At 47.9% G+C, this 24,562-nt stretch overlaps 1 protein-coding gene across 1 annotated transcript in view; it reads left to right on the top strand.

Annotated features, from left to right (window-relative positions):
* Positions 1-24,562, top strand: part of WTIP (WT1 interacting protein) — an 85,854-nt gene that overhangs the window by 1,943 nt on the left and 59,349 nt on the right. The gene's annotated exons all lie outside the window — the stretch shown is intronic.

The raw sequence follows: 24,562 nt of genomic DNA, 5'->3' as shown, positions 1-24,562 counted from the left end.
CGGACGGGGCGGGTGTGCGGTGCCCGGGGCTGCTCTGCACCAGGTGACTGCAGAAGTCCCGTGTCGCCACAAACATTGTCTGGTGTCAGAAATGCTTGCACCATAGCTCGTTCCTGGTACGTGATCTCTCTCGTCTCTGCTCCTAACGCGGTTTGCCAGGATGTGCGATGGTTCCTTTCCACGTGCGGATGGGAGGCTTGTCTGAAGTGTTACGGGAGCTGTTTGTGCAGCAGGGGCTTACAGTGACTCTCTCCTTTGCCTTCCTCATGGGCTGCTGAAGCTTCCCCGTAAACCTCCAGCATCCCAGAGCCTGTGGTGTTTGTGATGATGCTTTCAGTCTATGGTAACTTTTGTAGACGATGGTGAAGCAATTTTTAGTGCCTCGTTCGATGCAATCTTTGTGTTAGTTGAGAGCACCTGTGGGAGCCCAGCATTGTTTCTGCCCCGCGAGGCCTTGCAGGGTCTGCTGAGCACACGAGGCTGTCAGGGGTCCGTGTCATCCCTGGGATCAGGGAGCAGTTTGGAGGAGAGCCCTCAGTCCTTGTTGAGGATAAATCAGCCCCTTTGTAATTTCCTGGATTTTTGTTGCTTCTTTATGGAAGAAAAGTAACTTGTTGAAATGCGTGAACATGTTTTGTAACCACAGTAGTTGAGATTAAGCTCACCTGTCTTTACGTTGCACTGTGTGGCAAAGGCCAGAAATGCCCGTGAAAAGTTGATGCTGGAGCGTGCAAATAGTGCCACGTTTGTCCTGCGCTGGGGATGAGCCGGGCAGCCTCGGAGGGTTCGTTCCCTGCTTGAACGAGGAGTGAGGGCTGTAAGCGGAGATGTAAGAGCTGCCGGGGAGGAGGGGGGAGGAGGCCTGGGAAGGTGAGGGGCTGTGGATGAGCGAGCCCCGTGTGTGGCCTTTGAGGGAATGGTTATCTCCGTGCCTTTGTGTGCTGCCCGGGCGCGGGGAGAGGCTCTCTTCTCTGGCCGTGTGTGATTCCTGAGCGGCGTGAGCGTTCCTGAGATGGAGACGTGTGTTACCTGATTTAAACACGAGATTCAGCTTGGTTTTGGCGCGGCATTAGTGTTCTGTACATGGAAGGAAGGAGTTGCAGGGCTCCATGCGTTTGCCTGGGAGATGCTTGTAGGGAGGTAGAGCTGGGCCGGTCGGTGGAGGTACTAAGTGAGCAGTACCCTCACAACTGGGAAAACCCTTCTGTAAACTGCAGTGGCATAATTTCTACAAGCTTTTGTGCCCAGACAAAGGAAGCTGAGTGCAGTGTTTACTGCCTGCCTTCATCTGTCTGGGCTTCAAAAGAAAGCTGATGATCACCCATTGCTGCATCTCTTGCAGTGTTGGCACCTGGCACGGTGCTCCTTCCCCCGAGGGGCAGGAACGGTTCACTTTGAGTATTGCAGGAGCTGGATGGGAGGGCTTGGAACACTCGAACTGCAGGAAATGTTACCTTCCAAACTGACATGATATTCAGAGAGAGATTGAGAAATAAGATTATTCAGTGTAAGAAACAAGTTATCTGTCCTGAGCCTCTGGGAGGTGTTTCCAGTGGCCTGGAAAAGCTGAGTGTGAGATCAGGGACTCCAAGAGCCAAGGGGAATCTGTTGTGGGTGAGTTTTCTTATTTATAAGAGTTTGCAAGTGTCACTGCTTGCAGGTATATTCCATAGCAACATGTTGCAGCGTGCTCCACACCTCGGGAGATGCAGCCAGTGTAGGATGAACAGTGAGCTTGTGCCTTTGTGCCTAGAGAGCATGTGGTGGAGCAGCACAAAGAAGCACTGAGGTGACTTGCACCCTGGAAGCAGATGAAACCCCAAAACCTGGGGTGCTTTGAAAGAGAAAGTTAATTTCTGTGAATTGTTGAGGTTTTGATAAATCCTGGTGGACTTGATCCCACGTTTTTGGTTCAGATCATCCGTGTAGGTGAATGCTGAACTTTGGCTGAGCAAGTGAACAGGAGGTTGGCAGGGATGACCACAGGCTATCGGGTCAGAGACAAGGAGGGGGAGAAGTCTGCTGTTTAGTTAGATTTACCTGAGAGGGTCTTAAACAACATTAATAAAAGGAGGCAATGAAAATGCCTTGATTTGTAGAGCAGCTTGCACAGGCTACAGCTGTGAAGCCTTTGCTTATGCTTTCACTCCTATAGCACTGGTGTCTGGCACACTCCAAAGGCAGCCATGGGTGTTCTGTGGTGCCTGTGGAGAACAGAATTGTTGAGCCAATAGTCTGACAAGGTAGAGGGAAGAGAGGAGATGGTTTAATGCTCCTTAAATAGATGAGCTCAACTGTCCAGTGAGTAAATGCTTATATGAGGACAACTGGGTATTTACTGTGTCCTGTCATCATTGTTGTTCTGCTCCAGACCCCAGTAAAACTAAAAATTGAGCAGTGTGCTGTTTTGAAATTGAGGATACAGGACTAACCAGCCTCGTTTGGAGAAGGAACAGTTCTACCCTGCCTTCAGTCTGGTTGTGGGTCTGTTTGAGTGTTCCCCTAACCACACTTGTGCTGGCAGTCCCTGGATCTTTCCTACACCTCAATACTTTGCTGCAGGAGGAACCTATAGTCTGGGAGAGATAAATACATGATGGAGGACAAGTGGAGGGTCTGAGTGCTGGATGGGCTCTGGGGGAGCCCAGCAGTGTGCAGGCCCTCAGGTCTGGTGCACTGACAGCTGTCTGCCCGTGCTGGGATGAAGAGCTCTGAGCAGTACTGTGCTGGGAGCTTGGCTTTACTACTTCACCTCCTCCATCCTCCCTGTCTCCTCACAGGCTTCAGTGCAAAGGTAGAGAGAAGGAAGATGCCCTTCTGCAACTGGTTTAATCTGACTAAAGATGCTGGTGCTGTCAGGGAAGGGCTCTGCCCAGTTGCACAGCTGAGGAGTAGCACCCTGTCCTTCCAGGTGCTCCCAGCAACACATTGCAGCCACGTGCACCCACTGATCTGACACAAAACAAAGGCTGCAGAGAAGGAGGGAGGGAGGGTTGTTCATCCTTCTTGAAGAGATGGCTGGAGCTGACCCAAGGCAGAGGGTGCAGACAGAGGGCTCCAGGAGGCTGGGACCCTTCCTTTGGCAGCAGCCTGCACTTGGATTGGGCAAAGCTGTGAGACTTCGTTCCCTTGTAGCTGCCTCCTGTGCAGCCCCTGCCCAAACTACTTCATCCTCAACTCTGAGACCCCCTGTCTGTCCCCTGCCAAGGCACTGACAGTTTAGTAAATGTGCTTAGTTTAGTGGTAGATGCTGAGAAGAGACATAATAAAAAAGTACTTTCACTCACTTTCATAACTGTTCTCAGCTCAACATTCATACATGGTGAGGTGAATTGTCAGAGTTGTTTCAGGAATATTCTTGAAATTGAATGTTCCTCCTGAGGTGTCAACAGGACATTTGTGGGTGTTGGAAAGTCATCAGCTCAGGAGCTGTCTTAAATCCTACTTACTTTGCAGAATTCTTCAGTCTGATGTCTAGGTGTTGTAAAAAACAGTTTAAGGCAAAAGTTGGATTTTGGCATGCTCATCAAAGTCATGCAGTCCTTGAGGGACTGACTGTAAACCCATGGCTTGTCACCTACTGGGCAGGGAAATGTCATTGTGCTGAGCAGTTATGCTGATTTGGCTGTTGTTTTTGAACAAGATTTCTCTGTGTGTCCTGGGACTCCACTGGTGTGTTGTCAGAAATGGAAGCAGAGTTGACAGAGGGGTGCAGGCAGCAGTCACCTGCTCCTGCCAGCCCCTGCTGTGCTGCAGCCATCGCCCCACAAGGGCTGTCTGCTCATCTTGGTCAGGGTGGTGAGATCCAGCACAAGCAGTGACTTAATTATCTTCAACTAAAGAGAAGATGCAAGAGGCATTGTGAGCCCAGGGAGGTGGGGAGTGTGGACTCCTGCCTGTACAAAGCCTGGAGAGAGACAAGCAAGTTTGCAACTGTGCTGTTGTCCTTCAGCACCCCTGTGCAGCCAGTGCCCTTTGTGAAGGTGCTTTTCCCCATCTTGGCACATTCAGTGCCTTCCCCACCCCTTGCTGCCACCTCCCCTCCCACAGTCCCTCCCTCCCCGTCTCTCACAGCTGGTGTGCAGAGCACAGCAAGTTCATCCCTCCTGTGCTGCTCCTCAGGGAGAAACAAGCAGTCCTGTCACAGAGCTGTCACCTTTCTTGTCTTCCTCGGGCATCTTTGTCCAACCCTTCACCCTGTGGAAAACAGCCCCTTCCTGGTGTCCTGTGCAAGGTTTACCAAGTGAAGCAGGGATGGGTTGATGTGGCAGAATGAGACACAGTCTGGTTTCTGTTCATAACTCTTAGTCCTCTGTCTAGCAATAGCCCATACTTATCCTTGCAAGTAGGCTTGACTCTTGAGAGCTCCTGGGTCTTCCCAGAAAGCCACCTAGCACATATTTTTTGGAGCACCATCAAGAAATCCTGATGAAAAGCCTTTGGCCTGGTAGGTAGATGAAGGGAAGTAGATCCCTTGACCCTTCCAGGCCCTCTCTGCCCTTTACATTCATAGTCATCAATATAAATCTGGATCAGCTTTTGAGCCCTACAATGTGCTCATGAGTTCAGAGCTGTGTGCTCATGTTTGTTGTGTGTGTGCAGGTGAGATCAAAGTTAACACAGGTAACAGTGGTTAGTCCTTACAAGCTGCATTGCTTAGAGATGAAATTGGAAAATCTGAATGAAATTTAGGGAAGCTGGCAGTGTGTGACCGGAACACTTGGGAGATTTGTTAAAGTGTTCTTTTCAGTCTTAGAGGTTCCTGAAGCTTTCTTTGAGAACTGTTAGGTCTTCCCTGTTTCTATCAAAATAGAGATAATGGTTAATACATCATACTGTTTTTAGAAATAAGCAAAGATTTATTATCTGAGAATTACTTTATATTTCTTTCTGGTCCTGGAAATCAATTCAACATTGATACTCAGCTGAGGTCCTTCAGCATTTGCAGCTGAGGCTGTTCTGTGAAAAATCTGCTTTTGATGGGCAAACATCTAAATAGAAATAAACTTCCATGCTGTGGTCTCCTGAAGGGTTCAAACAGGCCATGTACCTCAGAGCTTGGTTTTGCTGATCTCCCAGATATATTGCTGAAACTGAGTCGAGAGTGGTCAGGCTTTTCTAGCCAAAATGCAAGACAGCCCTCAAAAAAAGGGGTCAGGCAAGGGAGGTGTGTGTTCACTGGGGAAGGGGAAGGAAGAGCTGCAGTGAGAGGTGCTGGGTAAGTGTGAATCAGCAGCATCCTCATGGCTGGAGCTACCAGGAGCCTGCCCTCCTGAATGGGTCCAGGAAATAATGGTAAATAGTGAGAGAGAAAAGAGGATCATTCGAAGGGAGGGAGTAGGAAGACAGGGGAGAGAATATAGAAAGAATTCAATGGAAAGAGAAGGCTGCAAAAAATAAGTGTGATAACACAAGTCAACATAGCATTGTTTGTGGTATGAAATGTGCTATGAAGGATGTGGGAGTGGTCCTGGATGGGTTCTTGCAGTCCCTGCGAGCCATGCACATGCTTGTGAGCCTCCCTGAGGTTGGGAAGTGATAAACTGTGTCATATGTAATAACAGAAGGGGAGAGATGCAGAATATGTGTTTATATTTTAACAAGTACTGGATGTGTACTGTGTACAATTAGCATTAAATGGGAATTTGGGTGACTATAACTTGACAGAGGCCTGTGTTATATGAATGGGGATGAAAGCTTTCTTACCTTCAGTTGCAGGAAACTTGACTGTGAATAGGGGTATTGTTTGATGGCAAGTGGTTTTTTTTTTTTTTTTTTTTTTATTTGTGCTTTTACTCTCCGGCTCTCTCTGTGTTGTTGTAAAAGCACTGCCTGCAAGGGGGGATGGTGGCTTCCAAAGAACTGCCCTGTGTTTTGCTAGGGCAGGTGAGGTTTCCAGCGCAGGGGGTTGGATCTGTGATACAAGGGCTGGCATAGGTACAAGTCCTGCTGTGTGTGGGAACTCCTGGTTTGTCACCCTCTGCTGCTGCCTCACGGTTTGGGAAATGTCCCTGCGAGTGTCCCCCAGTGAAGGTCATCCCTGGGCGTGCAGGAGGGTGCCAGGGGGAGGGAGGGTTGGCAAGGGTTGAGTGGAGCCTGTGGAGTTTGGTTTGGACGTGCTGTGCCCCACGTGGCTGCAGAGCCACGAGGCCTCTGTGTGAAACACTGAGCAATTCCTTGGGTCTGCTCGGCTTTTAGGGCTCTGTCACAAGGTCTGAGCCAGGTCTGTACTGCATTCCTCAAGTAAAAGGCTCTCAAATTCCCAGAAGTAACATCAGGCTTTTAAACACACCCCGTGTCCATCGCCCCAACCCAGTCAGCTCTGCTCCCTTAGAGGGGTCAGGGAGACACCCTAAGCCAGACTGAAAGGAAAAAGTGGTTCTCCAGCGGAGTTTAACTTGTATTGGCAGTTGTTTCCTCTGTGCTGGATCTTCCACAAAGATTTATGTGTGCAAATGTCCCGTTTGATGCTCAGTCACACACTGGAGATTTGTACACAGTGACGTGTGAATTTGGAGTAAATCCCAATTTAATGAGTTTAATGGATTCCGTGGCCACTGTAGTTTGCAGAGTAGAAATGTGACCCTGCTGTGAAGGAACAGGTAACTGTCAAAGTAGCTGTTGTTACAGTGTGATTGAAGTTGATGTTTTTTAATGAAAATACCCCTGAAGTTGTATCATTTTTACATCTAAAATGTGTAAATGATACAGGTTTGTGTGCTACCACTGATGGCTTTGTGGTAGCAGCAAAGATGCTGGGCTGAAATCCTTAATATCCACAGTTAATAAATTTGGATGTAAACGTCTCTTACAGCCATGTGGATATTGGATGCTTAGAAAGCACTCTCAGAGGAAGAGAATTTGCTAATACTAGACTGATTACTTCTAAAAAATGCTAAAATTATTATTAAAAAAACCCCAAACCTGGTAAAGTAATTTCCAGGTGTATAATAGGGTTGTTCAGCAGTGAAAAGGAAATAAAGCAACAGTGATAAGCCAAAGAGTTTTACTAAAACCAGAACACTTATGCAGATGTTTAGTAAGGCCTGGGCTTGACCTCCTACCTACATCACATATCCCAAAAGTTCTCTCAGGACAGTACTCCAAATCACATTGGCAGAGTCACAGTCTGGGGGGGTCCTTGGCAGCACCTGGAGCCCCACAAGGTTGGAAAGGCATCTCCTTTGTCCCAGACCCAGCCTGGGCACTGACAGAGGGTGCAGTCCTGCAGTGCCCTCCGAGGAGGTGCTTGGGCAGCTGTCCCTGTTGGGAGGGAGGTGTTGGAACCCTGTGGGCCCTGCTGGGGGAAGGGGAGGTACAGTCCCTCCCTTGGTGTCCAGAGGTCTGTGTTTGTCTCACAGCCTGTTAGAGTGGAGCAGTTCTGCTGTTGGCATTGGTTGTGTCCAAAACAGTCTCATTCTGTGGCTGGAGAAACTCGGTGTCTGAGGGTATAATGTGGTGTTTGATTTCTGTGCCCATCCTGGACAAAGTGCCTCCTCTCTGACAGGGATGGGAATGTGTGATATAAACCAAAACTGAAGCAGTATAAAAGGAAGAAGTGCAGGAATGTGTAGGATGTCTGTAAGTTTTATTATGAGCTTAAAAAGGCTCTCTTTGGAGGGCTGTGCTCAGCTGCCTGGAAGGTCCAAGTGCTGACAGGGCAGAGTACCTGGGGCTGGGATGTGGCATTGCTTGGAGTTGCTCCAGGGGTGTGATGCCTCCCAAGGCTGGCAGCAGGATTCCTGTTGCTTATTAGGGAGCAGCCTTCATCTCTGAACAAAATTAGCAAATGTGCTGATGAGGGACCAATAAATGTGGTGTTTGGCAGGATTTTTATGCAATTTTTCACTGTGCCTGTGTGAATGCTTTCTCTGGAAGTGCCTTTTGTCCTTTTTTTTGTACATTGGAGCAGATAGTTCCATTCTGTGGTATGTGTTATCTCTTCCTATTAACCTCACTGTGTTGCTTTAACTCCCTATCAGTGTAGCCTTGCCTGTTACTGTGCTGAGACAGAGGAGCACAAGAAAACTGCCAAGAAAGCCGTGTATCTCTTCCAGCTGGAGTGTTTCACATTGTCTGAAACATCATTCCTTGTTTTTTGGAACAATTTTACTAAATCTCTAATGTCACATTTATGTGTTCCAGTGAACTTTTAAGAAAAGGCCTATGAGTCATTAAGGAAAAAACCCCAGCACCCCAGAGCACAAACACTCCTTTAATGCTCAGCTGAGAACTACTGTGCCTGTAAAACATGGAAGGGCTCACACAGGGGCACTCAGCTAGGGGTAAGGATTTATTGCTTGTGACACCTATTTCCAAATTTGAGATGCTGGAAAAGTTCCTTTTGGCAGGTTTTGCACGAGAACCTGAAGGCAGCTGGGTTTGAACCTCTGTGGTGCTGGGGCTGTGGTGGGACACATGTGCTGACAAGTGCCCTCAGTTGTGAGCCCTGACCCTCCCTGCTGCTGAGAGAAGGGGCAGAAGTGGCAGCTCCTGCCTGGCTTGGATAAAGGGATATATTGGGCTGTTTTGTTGGTGCTGGCACCAGGGCTGAGCTGGGCTGGGCTCTGCCAGTGGGTGCCATGCACTGCCTGTGCACTCCTGGTGAGCTTTTGGGAGCTCAGGTACCCAACAGAGAACTGAGTTCCTCCAAGTGCCAGGGATGGAAAACCAAATAACTGTGAAAGGGGGATGTGATTAGGTTGGAGTAACAATATGAATACTTAAGGCTGGATTTGGGGGAGATGATTAAGTGTAAAGTCTTTAATTGCAGGCAGCAGCACTGAAATACAGCTGTGAGGGCTGATGTGGGTGTCTGTGAATGTTGGGAGAAGTGCAGGGAAGGCAGTGTGCAAGTGTAAAGAATATTAATATCACATCCTGTGATGAAATAGCCAGGGAGTGGATCAAATGGACAACAAGGAGGCATTTAACAGGTTATAAAAGGTCGTGCCTGGTATGTAACATTGGTCTTTTAAGAATTTGGCTGAACAAGGTGTGTTTCAGTTCAAAATGTGTTTATAGTTTTCGTGAAAAGTAGATGGCTATGGAGGAAGAACTGCTAGGGACTCTCGGATGTTTTCCTGGCCATCCAAACATTTATTTAATTGTTGAACTGTTTCACTTGTGACACCTCAGAACTTCTGGAAAGTGAAAACAAGATGTTTTCTTCCTTTTAATGTGGCCACTGAGAAAAAATTAGAAAATTTCAAAGTTAAAATAAAGAGAAACAAGAAGCCATCCCTAAATGCAGTTTGACAGTTGTGCATATTTAGATGCTTCAGCTGGCTTGGATCATATTTCCTGTGGTCTGTGGAGAGCCCGTGGCCTCTCCCAGGCCTGGGAAATACCCTTTTGTTCTGGCGGTCACTGCAGAAACCTTTGTGCTGTGCTGCAGCTCGCCCCGGGGTGCAGGGAACTGGGATCCCGGGAGTGAAGCTCCTGGGCTGGAGGTTGGGTGGTCCTGCTGCACTTCCTCAGTGTCCCTCAGTGTCCCTCCTGTGCTGGCACTGCCGGCCGGGGGCTCGGGCAGCTTTGGGAAGGGCCAGTCCTGAACGCGGCTCCCCTTGGGTCAGGTGTTGTTGGACTTGAAACACGAGGTCAGGCAGCTGTTCACAGGTGTCCCAAACTTAAATTAGCAGGTAATTTGAGGTTCCTTTCTGTGTGTCTTTATTTAGCAAGTGCAAAACTGCAGCATGTGTGCAGGGCGTGGTTGATTGGAAACCTTTGGTAGAGAGGGGTTTCTACCAAAGCTGGGAGAAGTGTGACTTTGTTAATAAATGTGATAAATCAAGCCTGGACCTGGCTGAATTGAGAGGGCTCTGCTGCTGTGGCTTGATTCTGCTTGCCTGCCCTTGTGGTGTTGCCTTCATTAGCATTAGAGTAGGACCTTGGTTTTCTGTCTTTTTTTTTGGTGTGAAATTCCTGCTAAATCCATCTGTTTGGGCCAAATGTTGAATGATTGCAAAATAATCCCTGGAATGGTTCAGAGCAAGGGGATAGTGGATAAATTCTGTCACTTATCCATGGTTTCCCCTGCTCAAAAGTGTACTAACCTGACCATGTGCTGCTGGCTCCTGCCCTGTCTGTTCTTGTCATCCATATGAAATGTAGCAGGATTAGACCCCCAGTCTCTGGGACTGTCTCACCTGTCACTCTTCTTTCCATCTCGCTGTAACTAAGTTAAGAATGTTGATTAATTTTTGTTGTTGTTGTTTTGTTTTATTTAAAAAAAAATATAGAAAAAGCAAAAGATACTGGAGCCCAGCATCAGCTAAGGCAAAACAACTGTGTGTAGCAGGCAGTGGAAAGAGCTGTAATTGGTAAAATATTGGATGTCTCAGTGTTTCTCTGTGTTGTGGCAGTTGCCATGCTGTTAACCTTGAGCATCCCAGTTCTCAGGTGTACGTGGGGGAAACAGGCAGTTCCTCAGGGAACAAGGCAGAGGTTCTGATGAATGGTAATAACTGTTGCAGCTCTATTTTTCTTTTCTTTTTTTTTTTTTTTTTTTTTGCCAGGCAGTTATGTGAAAATTCTCTGCAGTTGGGGGGTTGCCCACTTTTAATCAAAGCCATGTTTCCCAGATCTAAACACTCAATGGAAAACAGATCTGCACACCAATCAAGTGTGTTAGAGTCCAAATTTTGAGCTGGTTTGAGAAATAAGCATGTAATTTTTTGAGGTGTAGGTCAGTAGCCAGTTGTCTTGGAAAGTGTGCTGGCTTGTTGTACCTGTTCCTGGCTAGAGCAGGGCTGGGCCTCTGTGGTTCAGAGCAAGGGATGCACTTGCTCCATTGGAAACCCCCCATGACTTGGTTGTAGATCTCAGTGCCTTAACACAGGGGAAAAAACTCCTCAAGGCATCTCAAAATAAAATTCATGCAAGGCATTAACTAATTACAATTTTATTTAGGAGATGGAACACGTGATAAATCCAGTCCTGCCTCGTTCATGACAGTCCTGTTTAGGTCATGAGGGCATGAATGACTTGTTTCTTGGAGTCATCTCTAATTGTTTTCATTACACCACAGAGATGAGGGAATAAGTAAATTCACATCAGTGTTTTACCCTTGCTATGTTTCTCTCCCTGACTTGTCCAGCAGCCTCTGCACTTCCCAGGTCATGGAATGGTCAGGTATCATCACTGCTCTGTGTTGGGACTGTAAAAGGGATGTGCAGTTTGTCTGGGAATGTGGTATCTGACAGACAGGCACCAATTTCCTGCAAATTGTGATGTAACTAACAAAGAACAGGTGGAGTCAATGCTGTAAAAGAGGGCTGTGATGCTCTGTCCTGCTGACCTTTTCAGCTTGTACCAAGTCAGTTCTTAGCACAGAGTTCCCAAGTTGCTCTGCTCACAGGAGATGGGTGGAAGATGCATATGTTGGGATAGAGGTTGTGTCCCGAAGTGAAGTTGTGCATCCTCTGCTTTTCTCCTTTTGTCTCCTGCCCAGAACAGAAGTCCTTAAAGGTATCCAGACCTAAACCTGGAGGGGGGTGCACAGAGCAGAGGACAGGCACAGACACGGGTGGTGCAGGTGCCCCATGTTCCCACTGCCCTGCAGGTGGTTCCCGAGATCACCCTGACCCTGGGTGTGCTCAGGAGGCCCTGGGGGCTCTCAGTATTGTTGCCAGTTGCTTCCTTTGGTTGCCTTTTTGTTTTTTTTTTCCCAAGAAACTAATGACAACTTATGTTTTTTTAATGAACTTTTGGCAGCCATCAGGTGCTGGTCTCAGATGCTGCCTTACAAACAATTAGAAAAAAGCTGGTTGTTTTGCTTGGTCCACAGAGAGGATCTCCCAGCCCTTCTGTATGTTAGTTTTGAGGGAGACATTGCTGTGTGAGGTTGGTGAGAGTGACTGTGCTGGGAGGTGTTGCCAGTCTTGGAGAGTGGTGCAGGGCACAAGCAACACCTGCAAACAGGTCACTGCCCAGTTCAGAGAGAGGAGAGAAATCAAATCCACAGCAGGTTTGGAGCTTTGAATGCAGCACAGGCAAGGTTTGCCCCTTGCAGTAGTTTCTGGCAGAGATGTGGCAATTCATTCACCAAATCCTACACTGCCCTAGAGCAATGGGGCAATTCCACGTGGCATGGAATGACTCTGGCGTGCCAGACTATACTTTTTAAAAAGTCAGACCCAAGAAAACCTCCCTGACCTATTAAGAAAATGTGAAAAGAGAAGGGGTGGCTTGGGTTAAGCTGAAACAGCCTCGCATGCTATGTAAGAGCAAACTGCTGTTAACTCTTTTGGGAACAGGCTTTCTCAGCCCCTGTTCCACACCTGGGAGGTGTTCAGGCCAGTGAAGAACCATCCCAGAAAGAGGTGATTCCCCAGAGGCTCTCCCAAAGAAAACACTTTGAAGAAGTGCCAAGTGCAGAGTTGCAAATCAGCTTCCTGGTGTGCCAAGTGTGTGAAGCTCTGCTTTTCCCTGCTTCCCACCTCCAGGGGCTTTGCCTGGCTTCCCCATGGGGGTGGCAGGAGGGATGATGGGCAGGAGTGGGGAGCAGCTCAAACCCCCCTGGCCACAGGGGTGGCCTGGCTCTGGCTGGGCACCCCCGTCTCGCTTTTACCTCTGTAGCTCATGAAAGAGGGAAAAAACCAACCCACAAAACAAAACACCCAGAGCTCCTGAGCTGAAGGCCAAATCTTGGGCTCCTTTGTGGGCACAACTTCCTTTGAAATGACTGGGTGTTTTGCTTTCTGGACTGGCAGAATTGGGAAACCCTGTGTTGGATTATTGCCAGGTCGGAGAAGGGAAATGTTGCAAGGTCCAGGAGAAGGACTTAGTTTTGCTTTTCTGACTGAGTACCCCCTGAATAACCAATATTGGCTTGGAGCTCTTCCGTTCCCAAATTGGTCAGTCCACACAGGATGCCTGCCTGGGAATTGCTAACCCTGCTCTGCAGATGGGATGACAGGCTGAGGGGCTGCCAAAGGCCGCTGTGGCTGGATGGGAGCAGGGCTGGGGACTGAGTGTCCTGACCCCCAGCAGTGCTGGGTGTTGTTCCAGCGTGGAGCTGAACCCCACCTGTGGAGGTCAGGGCAGTGCTGGGGGGTGGGGGGGGCTCTGGGAGGCTGCTGAGAGCACAGGACCAGGCACAAACATTAGCTGAATGTGACACCACAGGTGTCAGGGTACCAAGTGGCAAAGAATTTTTCCACTTTCCCGTCTTCCATCCAGGTGCCTCTTCCTCCAGCTGTCTCATCCCGCATCGTTGGGTGAGGGTGAGGGTGCTGGGCACGTTGGGTGAAGGTGATGTGCATGGGCTGATCCCAGTTGTCAGAGTTTCTTTCTTCTCTCCTCTGATCTTTGGGTGGGGGTTGTCCCTGCCTTGACTCCTGCCCCCTCTCAACTCCCAAAGGCAAGGCCTATGTGAGCTTGTACAGAGACCAGGCTTCTGCAAGGATTTGGCTGCTCTGGTCCTCAAGGTCACTCTGAATTTTGCTTTGCTACTTAAAAGCAGAGAGGAAGGTGTGCAGTGGTGGGGTGGGAGGGAATAGAGTCACTCTGGGAATGCCCACTGCTCACCAGCATGTGCTTTTAGGAAGCTTTTGGCCTAGTGTTCCTGTCCAGTGTGTAAAATGGGAGAGAGAAATTTGATTCTCAAGAAAAGGAGAGGGGGCTGCTGAGAGCTCTGGCAAATACATTGGTAATATTTGCCTAAATTTTTGAGAAATACATTATTTCACCTTTATTATGAAGCTCATGCCTGTGCATTTGTGTGTCCCCCACTGTTTTTTGGGCTTTTGCCATTTGAAGGCAATATTTGTTGGTCCACGAGCACCGGTACCAGGGCTGAGCTGAAAGTGGGATAAAACCACTTTGGTTTTAATTTGAGCAGGGCACCAAATTATAGAGGCACTGCGGGGGAATGTTAGGTCATAACTTTAATTTTGCTTTTACGTGTTGTGAAGTTGATTAGGATGCAACGAAAATGCAGGGAGAAGAATGGGAGTGTGCCCTTCTCAGGGGACAAGAGCTGCACATCCAGATGACCATGATGTGCAAAAAATCTCCCTAAACGCTGGAGAGAGATTCCTGTTTCAAAGGAAGATCTGGGACTTGGGTACACTGCTGTGCAGGCTCAGTTCTGCACACACCATTTCCTGCTGGAACACTTACTGTTCCCCAAAAAATCGGTTACCAGCCAGAAAAAGTGTTGAACGAGCCTGCAAACAAATTATTTGAATTTTTTTGACTGTGCAAGTTACAGTTTCTCACCAAGCAGTTGACTTAAGACAACAGAATAAGTGTTTTCTTGGGATCTAAATTAGGGTAAGACTGACTCCAAGGTCAGGTGTGACCGTTTTGGAACAAACAGTTGCATGTTTGTTTTCATCCTGCAGCTCAGGGCCAGGGCACAAACTTCTAAGCACAGGGGGAGGGAAGAAGTGAGATAAGGGTGTTCTGTTCTGTGCAGGCTGGAGGGTAGATCAGGACAGGGGACAGTCCACAAGCTTAATCCTAAATAGGAATAAAATAGTTCAAGTTTTCTTCTCTCAAAAAGGTCCATGATCAGGTAGGTCGTTAAGAAACAGTAGCAGGTGGTGCCCTGGGCTCTTGTGCAGGGGCAGAGGAGGTTGGAGCCTGGGGGACACCCAGGATTTTGGGTCTGAGCTGAAGGTCCTGCTGGCAGCAGATGCTGAGCTATCCCTATTCAGCAGGTGAAGGACTGAGGTACTGGCCAGGATTTAAACCTCTCGCTGCCGAGGAAAACAGCTTTTTTTCATGGTGAGGTGCAAGTTGCTCAGCTAACTTGGATGACAGCACACACCTTGACTGAGCATCTGTTGGTTCAGGGAAAGAGAGACATGTTCTTCCTACCTGGTGTGCCAGGGAGGCTTCCCTGGAGGTGGGAAGCAGGGAAAAGCAGAGCACTTGGCACACCAGCCATGGCTGTCAGCTGAGTCACTGACTGCACTGCAGGATAAAAGCTCTGCCTCCCATCAGCTGAAAACCAACGGGGAGCAACCACTTTGGGTGATCCCTTGGGGCTTTTTGCTTTGCCTGAGGAGACATCTCTCTCCTGTGGTGAAAGACAGCGAGAGAAGGTGGTTTGTGACTGGTACTGGAGTGAAGCACAAGCTGTTTTAATTGAGGATAAACAATGATTCCTTCTCTAAAATGAACAATTAGCTCCTCTCCAGAAATTATAAAATCATTCATCTCTCAAAGGCACCAGTGGGAGAAGCAAGGGATGTGTAGGCACCAGCTCAGTACCAACTTGTACTTCACTCTTAACCTTACAGAGGAAACACAGTAGAGAGACTTGTCACTGATTTAGTAAAAGCTACCCTTATTTTCATGGATATAATTACAGAAGAGGCTATATTCATCTGGAAACAAAGGCTCTAGTAATATAAAAAAGCGAGAATAAATTTAAAAAACCAACAACTAGACTAATTCATTTAGCTAGTTTTCAAAAGATGAGTTTTGGGGGTTGTGTTTGTTTTGTTTTTTTTTATTATTTTTTTTTTTAAAGGGAACGTGGAGGAACCTATTTCTTAGTGGATACAGAGAAAGGAGAGATTTCAAAAGGGCTTTGGTGCAATTAAGGGAATTGGTTGCATTAGGCTGTGCTGTAGTGATTTAACATGTGAGAAGGAAAAAATCCAACTGAGTGATTTACACACTGATCTGGAATGTTTTGATTAAAGGTCAGGCTTAGAAATGTATTTATGCTTATTTGTAAGTCCAAAGAGAATCCACTGGGGAGTTAAATCTCTGAGTGGGCATTTAATGTGTAAATATTCACGGGTAGCTCTTTACTTACCCATGGCATTTTGTTGTGAATTTAGACAGGAACAGTTTTACTTGAAAACTGAAGTCCAGACTCTATGAGTACCTTCAAAAGGGGAGAGCATTTCTGTAGACTGACCTGACTTCAAATATTGAATATAAGCTCTGTACCTTACTGACTTACAGGAGTTCTGAAGTACCAAGGGAAAAGAGAAAAGGGGGGTCCAAGAAAACTGGTTGATTTTTCAAGGATTGCAGTCTCCAAGCTCAGGAATGCTCCATCCTGACATGCAGGAAGCAGCAGGAGGCCTGCATGGATGAGCAAGGAGCTCTGAAAAGGAGATGAAAAGGATTTGAATAATGTGTAAGAGGTGGAAGCAGGGCCGGGTGACCTGGGAGGAATATAAAAATACTGCCAGAGTACACATGCTTGGGGTCAGGAGAGACAAAGCTCGTCTGGAGCTGGGCCTGGTGGAAGGTGTGAGAGTCAAGAAGTGCTTCTGCAGATGCATTAGCAAAAGGAAGACCAGGGAACATGTGGAGCAGGGTGCTGGGCTGGCCTTCTGTGAGGGAGAGCTTGAATTGGGGGGAGGAGTGGTCACTGAGCTCAGCTTTAGCAAAGCTTTTGATGCTGTCACCCATAATATCCCTCTAGACAACCTGGTGGATACAGGCTGGATAAGTGGATGGTGGGATGGGCTGAAAGCTGGTTAAGGTGCTGAACTCAGAGCTGTGACCAGTGAGATGAGGTCAGGTCACTGTTGGTGCATCTTAGAAGTCAGTACTGTTTGACACCTGGATGATGGGACGGGGTACTTGTCACAGTTTTGAAAAGAGATGTTGGAATTTTTTCCCTAGTGTCCTGTTTTTCCCAATCCCCTCCCCCCCATCTGTTTCTCCTGGGATAGGGGGAGTCAGGGAGGGAGTGAGGGTTGCTGTGGGTTTCTCTCCCCCCACCTGGGGAACTGGGACTTTGTTTTGTTTCTTCTGAAAGTTTTTCCACCATTTGTTGTTTATTCAGATTTTGTTGATAAAAAGCTGTTTCTTTTCCACACTTCCACCGGAAGTTTCTTAATTTCTAAGTTGTAAACTTGTTAAACTGAGACAGTCCCCCTCTAGCAGGCTTGGAGAACTACACTGGGAGGAGTGAGTACTGGATAGACTAGAGGGATGTGGTGCAGTTCAGCAGGACCTTGACAGGCTGGAGAAATATGGTAACAGGAACCTCAGGGAGTCCAGCAAAGGGCAGTGCCAAGTCCTGCCCCTGGGGAGCAACAGCCTCACCCAGTGCCATGAGCTGGGGACACACTGGCTGGAAAGCAGCTCTGCAGAAAGGCCCTCTGGGGTCCAGTGGACACGAGCCAGCAGTGTGTGCTTGTGGCAAAGGAAGCCAACAGCATCTTGAGGTGGTGTTCACACCCAACTGCCTTGGATCACAGGGATTCTGAAGCTGAAGGCACGTCCTGGACATCCACCTGGCAGCTGGGTGCCCACATACCCTGTCCACCCTCAGTGTCTGGGCAGTTTGCCCACAAGAGCTGTGTCTGAATGAGGGGCTGGGAGTGAGTTGTGTCAGCTTCTGGTGTGGGTAGTCCTGGGTGGGAGATGTGGCAGCTCCCACCCCGTGCCCAGATGGAAGCTCAGGTCTCATCCAGCTTCCCAGTGGCAGCTCCTCTGGTGCCCACTTCTCAGGTGGATCTTCTGGAGCTTAAAAGGGCACCCAACAGTTACCACATAGATCATAATCACATGTGAATTATCTTTTATTGCTTTTGTCATGATCCTAATCTGAACCACTGCTTTAGTAGTAGGGAAAATATTTACCACTGACATTGCACTTGGGGTTTGCACCAGGCTCTGCAGCGATGGATGAAGAGCCAGCACAGCTGAGGTGGAAAGAGTTACCTCTCTTTGTCACTTCTGTTTTGCTGAGTATTTTAATTAAAACCAGAGAGAGGGAAATTTCTCACACTGTTTCGAATTTTTAGTGGTTTCACCTGCTGTTGAAAATTGCATCAAGACCTAACAGTACAGGGATGATGTCAAGAGGAATGAATGCTCCTTTTAGTGGCTATGAATAGAGGCTTCTCATATCAGTTAAGTGTTCACTTAAAATTAGGAGAAGATTACAGGTTTATGTTATTTTTAGGCAGTCCTCTAAGACATAAATTAGCTAACATTTCACCACTTTGTGTAACCTTTCAAAATGGAGAAGGGAGGTTTGGATGATGAACTGCGTAAGGTCACATTTATTTGGAGGTGTTTGCTGTAACTAACAACATGGCAAATTACCTTCCTAACCCTTCAGCCTTTTCTATCACTCTTTCCCTGCTTTTTTGCAGTTCTTGAGTTTGCTTATTGTTGCTTCTAGAAAGATTTTTAAGGAATAATTGTCCCAGAGGAGTTTGCTGCACAACTGTGCTTTAGTTGTATTTTGTAAGTGTTGCGAGAAATTTAGGCACAACTCCTTTGCTATCTTGTGACTGTGGGTGGTGGAGCTGATGAGTTACTCACGAAATAGATGTCTGGGTGGTGGGGTGTCAGGAGTGGGAGAGAAGAGCATTTTGTCTCTTGTTCATCACTTTGACTTGAGTCTGGCATCCAGCTCCACAAGAAGGGGAGTCCATCTTTCAAAAGCCAGCTTGAAAAGCAGATGCCTGGCTGTCTTGGTGTGGTAGGGCGAGTGTGGAGAAGGCACTCAGTGCTAGTTCTGCCCTGAAACGTGGTTGGGTCCTGCAGTGCTGGTTGGCAGCTGTTTTGTGAAGAAAAGACTTGTTGGGCACCAATGTCACTGTGCACGGTGACCACTTGGAAAGATAAATCCTTTCTGCCCTAAAGCAAATGGCCTTTGACATGAGCCATTGAGGCCACAGGGTCTTTCACTGTTTGCAGGACACGTGTTCCTTAATGGGAGCAGCTTAGCACTTCAGCTGAAGTGGTTGCAGGTTTCTCCATCCAGGCTATGGGCCAAGGCTTTGGCTGCAGGTGCAGTGGGCAGGTTGTGACAAGAGCAGATGATGCCAAAACCCTTTTATGGTTGGGGTTTGCCTTTTATGCCAGGTCCTTCCTGAGCTGACTTGCTGGTCAGTGTCTTGTGCATTGTCTCCTCAGTGTCTGGGTTCTGCAGAGGAGCCACGAGGGTATAAAAGGTGGGTGACAAAAGAAGTGTGTTTGTACACACACAGTCTGCCAGCTCTGGCTGATGGTTTGTCACTAGGTGGGAGACAGCACATAACTAAGTATGTGTTCCCTCTGCCTGTACACTCAGTTGAGTGCTATGACCAAGCCCATTTCCTACTTCCCATTCTTTACAGGGAAAACTGTGTTATTCTTTTGGGTTTTTTTCCCCAATTTTCTGGCCTTTTATACCCACTCTGCTCCCATTTCATGTCAAGATGACAGTCAGGGTCAAAGCAGGGGAAGAGGGATGGTCCTGAGTGTGATATTTGTGCATTTCTGGATCATTGGATACTGTTTGGATGCAGATCAAGTGTGTGTTCACATTTCTGTGGAATTCTCCAGACAGATCACGTACCCTGGAGTTCACGCCAGCTGCTGGAGAGCAGACTGTTACCTGAGCCAGGACTGACAATACCTGATCCAGCAAAAAGTCAAAGCAGTCCAGACAGACAATACCTGACCTAGCAGAAATCCTGCCAATGTGGAGTAAACTATCAGTACTTTACACTTTGTGGCATCTTTTTCTATGGTGCTAAGAGCTGTAAAGCTGGGTTTGTTCAGTCCCTGGAACTGCTGCCCATCTCAGCAGAAGGGTCACTGTCAAGCAAGAATGTGTCCACTCCTGCAGGTCTGGGTGGTGCTGTGTGGCCACAGCTGCCGTGGGGAGCAGTCACTGAAGGGGAGAGCGGAGCTCAGGTCCTTCCATGGGTATGTGAAGCTCAGAGTTGTCCTCTGGCAGCAATCCCTGTGGACAGGAGTCTGACTGAAGCTCGGAACACCCACCACTTGTTTGCCTTAGGTCTGCACTGGAGAGCAGCTGAACCCATGGGCAGCTTTGGGTGTTGATTTTCTAACTTTTACTTTTTTTCTTCTCCCAGTCGGATCCACAGGAAGGAAATGAGCTTAAATATATAGCATTTGGTGTTAGTGTTTCCCAAAGGTAGAGGAGGCAAAATTAGAATATCCTGTTTACATGTCACTGGAGCTGTATTTGACCAGCTGTCCCAAGGGTTTTCAACTTGCTACATCAGGACAGGCTTTTCTTATGGTCTGAGTGTCTTCCTGTCCCAGTGGAGGAGAGGAGTGGGGCTGTTTGCAGTAACACTGAGCCCCTCCCTGGGTTGAGCCTCACAGCTGCACAGGAGACTGAGCCTTTCACTGTAGCCAAGGTGGGGCAGGTGAGGCCTGCCAGGTACTTCAGAACCAAAGTCCTTATGAGCTAAAGGTGGGAGAAATATATGACAAATTCCTTTCTGTAACTGTTGTTCCTGCAGGGTGTCCTTACAGGAAGGTACATTCCTCCTCCTGATGTTCTCAAAGCATCCTTGAGTCACTTGACTTGCAGTGACTGAAAAAAACTGGTTCAGAGGGTCTAGGTGACAGGTTTTTAAGTCATTCCCAGCTTTCCTTAAGTGTGTAGTATAATACCTACCTATATGTGTGCTTTTGTTCAAGCAAAGCTATTTATGCCTCTGGAAATGCTGAAGAACCTCCCTGTGGCAGGTGAGAATGAGTGAGTCGGTGTGAGCACCTTTGCAGGGTGGGTGGTGGAGATGTAGGGCTGCAGTGCCTGTGGAAGGAGCTGCTGGATTTGGAACCAGTGTGTTACGTAATGCCATGGCTTTCCAGACTGTCATGCTCCTTCTGGAAATAGCCCAGTTATCTAAGAAAATAGAGAAGTGCACCTGGAAACTTTTAGACTAGTCTCCTTGTTTAATCACGAGCCCATTTGAAATATGTCAAGGAAGGCAGCTGTAATATATGACCTTTTTGTGCCATATATTACAGTGATGACTCATATGTGCAGTGTCAGGAGAATGTAATGAAAAGTCTCTCCAAGTTGACGTCTGTGCAGCTGATGTTTGCAGCTCTGACATGCTGTGGAGTTCAGGGTATTTGGGCTGCATTGATGGTGCTCTCAGTATCACTGTTGTTACCTGGTTGCACAGATTTTTGTAAGCTGAAGCATTTAAATTGATTCTGTCTTTTCCATGTCATCTCAGAAGGCCTTTTCTCTGAAGACCACACAGGTGTCAGTGACTCATATTTAATATAGAAAGGAGCCAAGACACAGAGACTAAAGGCAACTAAGAAAGTCAAAACTGGAAAAGGAGGCTGGTACAGTAGAGTTTCTGGCTGTTTCCATACTGTGGACACTGTCACTTCTATAGGAAAAACCTGCAATATGTAGATAAATATGCTATTATTAATGTGTGGCATCAGTAAGCACAAAGGAAAGGTGATGACAATATAAGGTTTAAGTATTTTATTATTTATTTACTGTACTAAAGCTGTCTCAATGTCTGTAAACCTGCCACTGGAAACAGCTTAAATAAACCTTAGCAGGCCTGCAGTCTGACCTGCGTTGTGCCAAAGTCTGAAGTGATGGCACTGACAAGCATCTCACCCCACAGCTCAGGTGATCTCCAGCTGGTACAACCAGCAGTTAAAGCACTGGTATAAATTGCAGTATCCATGCTAATTAAAAACCAAGTAATTTTTTTTTCATCCTTTCTTCCACCATCTGTGAAGTGCCACTTCTTCTGTTGCCCATTTTATTGGGATATGCAGTGGGAAGGTCTGCCCTCTTCCTAACTCACTTCAAGGATGCAGCTGGGTGAATGCCCCTAGTGCTTTACACCAGATTCCCAACAAGAAATTTGCCCTGGGGCACTGTGGAGCTTTGGATGTTGGTATTAGACCTTTTTGGACTAAAACTAGGACCTGCAGGAGCATTGCTCGCTTCTGCTGGCTGTGGGACCTGTGTGTGTGTCTGCTGGGCTCACCTGGCGACTCTGGTCGTGGTGGTGTGTCCTCTGCCAGCAGTTGTACAAGCACCAGTTTTTCCTGGCCCTGGTCTGTCTTCCCCTCATTGCTACTACCACTGTTCTAGAAATTTTGCACTCCTCAAATAGGCTGAATTGTGTGTGTGATTACACTCACTGTGTTCCAGGCAAAGTAAGTGTGGGTTGAGCTGAAGGGCCTTGTTGACCTGGTCCCTTTTGGGGTGGAAGAGGGTGCATGTCCACAGCCTTCAGATGTCCAGCAGTGGAGGGCAGCAGGACAGGAAAGGTGCTTTACAGACACACTTTCCCCTCCAAGTCATCCATTCCCAGTGGTGCCCTCCTTCACCGCCCCAGCGTTATCTGTCTCCTTGCTTTGCTAATCACAGTATTCACAAGGTACTTTTACAAGCATGATTTTCCTCTCTTTTTATTTTTGCTTAGTACTTTGGTTGCTAAAGTTATTTGCAAGTCCCCTTGTGCCATGGTTGTCAACTTGAGCATGAGCTTTGAGCAGTGAGCTGAGCTGTGAATCCCAGACAAAGCCAAAGTGGCACAGACGAGAGGGCAGCCACGAGAACTGCTCCGTCTTCCAGTTCATTGCCTCACTAGCAAAAGATCTTTCTATAAATGCCAAGTAAGAAGTATAAATCATCCTGGAACTGCCATGCACTAAATCAAGAAGTAGAGAAATGAATGAATATTTGTAAACCAAGTGTCAGTGTAACTAAAACACGGGGCAGAACAATGGGGCTGTGCTGTGCCTTGTGCGGCAGTGGGATGCACACAAAGGGAGCTCTGCAGGGCTGTGGAGCAGGATGAACCCTGTGCAGATAGCATCAGTAATTTCATGGTTCAGAGCAGGAATTTCACATACTGTATGAAGCAAGAAGCATTTGCTGCGCTAGCTTTAGGCTTTCACTGTGCCACTGGGTGGATCTGCTTTAACAGTAACAAAAGCCTTCCAGTTTCCAGCAGCTGCTAATCAGAGCCGATACCGGCTCCCAGGGCATCTCCCCCTCGGCAGTGCTGACCTGGAGCTGCCATGGCTTAATTCACCAGCACAGACATGCCCTGGGCTCAGAGCTGCTAAAATACAGAGTCAGGGAGGGTGGTGTTGGAGAATTGTTTCTACAGCCTTCTGTTCCCAAGCACTTGTCCATCACCTCATCCTGCATTTGAAACTCGGGAAAGTTAACGACAAAGCAGAACAGACTGTGGATGGCTACTTTAAAAGCAAGCAGGAATAGGCTGAGTCCTGCTGGCAGTGCTGACCCCTCAGGCAGGTGGAGCTCCTGTGCCCTGATCAGCACTGTCATTCCTGGAACTGTCCCAGTGCCTTCCCTCGTGGCCATGACCTCTCCCAGCAGCTCTGTCCTACACAATCCACAGCCTCGTTAAGCAATAGGCAGAGTGGAGGTAATGAAAGGTTTTCCAGGAGCTGGAGTTAGAACCTGGAGCTTTGCTTCTAGAGAACCTCCCGTGAATGTGGACTTTGCTGCATTTGTAACCAACATAAATTAATCTCAGATTTTGATTTTTCTGCTTAGAGTTCTACACAAGTCATCCTGCCTCAAGCCTGAGGAAAGCCTCCTGTAGCAGGCAGTCACTGAAGTGATGGAGATCTTTTCAAGTCAGCCGATACATATCTCAAGGGCCTTAGTTTATTGTTTATTCCTTGAGGAGGAAAGCAAGGTTGTGGGGCAATCTCACTAAGGTTTAACAGCGACAACAAAAAGCAGTCCACAGCCTGCTTCTTGTCCTGCTTTGCTTAAGCTGTGATTTGTGTCAGGTGTTGTGGCCCATGCTTCTCCAGTTTAGCCTTCTCCAGCAGTCACTGCAAGGACATTGTGGGTACTTGCAAACCAGAGTTGTGTTACTGGACGGGGTCGGATCCCTCCTGGCTGTGGGGTGTTGTGGTGCCAGGTGTGGATGGGCTGGGGCTTGGGAGGGAAGCTTAAAATGTTTACTTGAGCATTTCCCACTTTTTTTTAGTCTGTCATTTTTAACATTAATTCCAGTTGTGGTGTCTTCTGATCTTCCTCTGGGGCAGAGGGCAGTGCCTGTAGCTTAGCCAGGCAGTCCCTCCATCATTCCCATCACAGGATGTTGCTGCTGAGTATGTCCAGGATATATTTATTTACAACTTGTACATACCAGACTTAATGTTAGATATTCAATCCTTGGTGCATTTGCAAGGTATCTGCCAGGTAACAGGCTAAAGCCCTCCACAGTGGTGAGGGCTGGAGGGTTTCCTGGGCTGGCTCCCTCGCTCCTGCTGGCTCTGCCCCGCACAGGTGCCTCGTTCCTTCTCTCTGTGTCTGGCTGGGGGATGACGTGTGTGTCAGGAGATCCCTCCTCCTGTGGTTGCTGGAAGGAAAGGAGCATTTTTCTCCCCTGAAGTCACCTCTCCCCACCCCTGCAGGATGTCTGCACAGTAGCTGCCTCAGCTCGGGCAGGTGCTGTGGCATCACTGGCAGGACTGCCCGGGCCGGGGCAGCGCCGCTGCTTCCCTGTTTGCCTGGCTCCTGAGCACAACAGTCCTTACAGGCAGCAGTAGCACCCTGTGTTGCTGTGCCCAGGAGTGGGATCACTGGCTGCAGGCAGGGTGGGAACACCTCCCGTGGCAGTGGCACCTCCAGGGTCAGACACAGCCCGTCCACAGCCCTCCTGCTCTTGTAGCTTGGCCACTCTTGCTGCAGTTTGGTTTCTTGAGCTGAGTTCAGGCTTCCCTCCTCCTTTGTTCTTCCCACTTTATGGCAGTAGGTTTCCATGTCTCTGTCCTGTGCCTTGGGTAGGTCACAGGTGTGGAAAATCTCACTGGGGACTCGTGTAGAGATGGTCTTTTCCTGTCTGAG

Source organism: Pseudopipra pipra, chromosome 14, assembly GCF_036250125.1.
Source record: "Pseudopipra pipra isolate bDixPip1 chromosome 14, bDixPip1.hap1, whole genome shotgun sequence".
Taxonomy (NCBI): domain Eukaryota; kingdom Metazoa; phylum Chordata; class Aves; order Passeriformes; family Pipridae; genus Pseudopipra; species Pseudopipra pipra.
The sequence above is the reverse complement of the archived record's forward strand: the minus strand, read 5'-3'. Positions and strand labels throughout refer to the sequence as shown.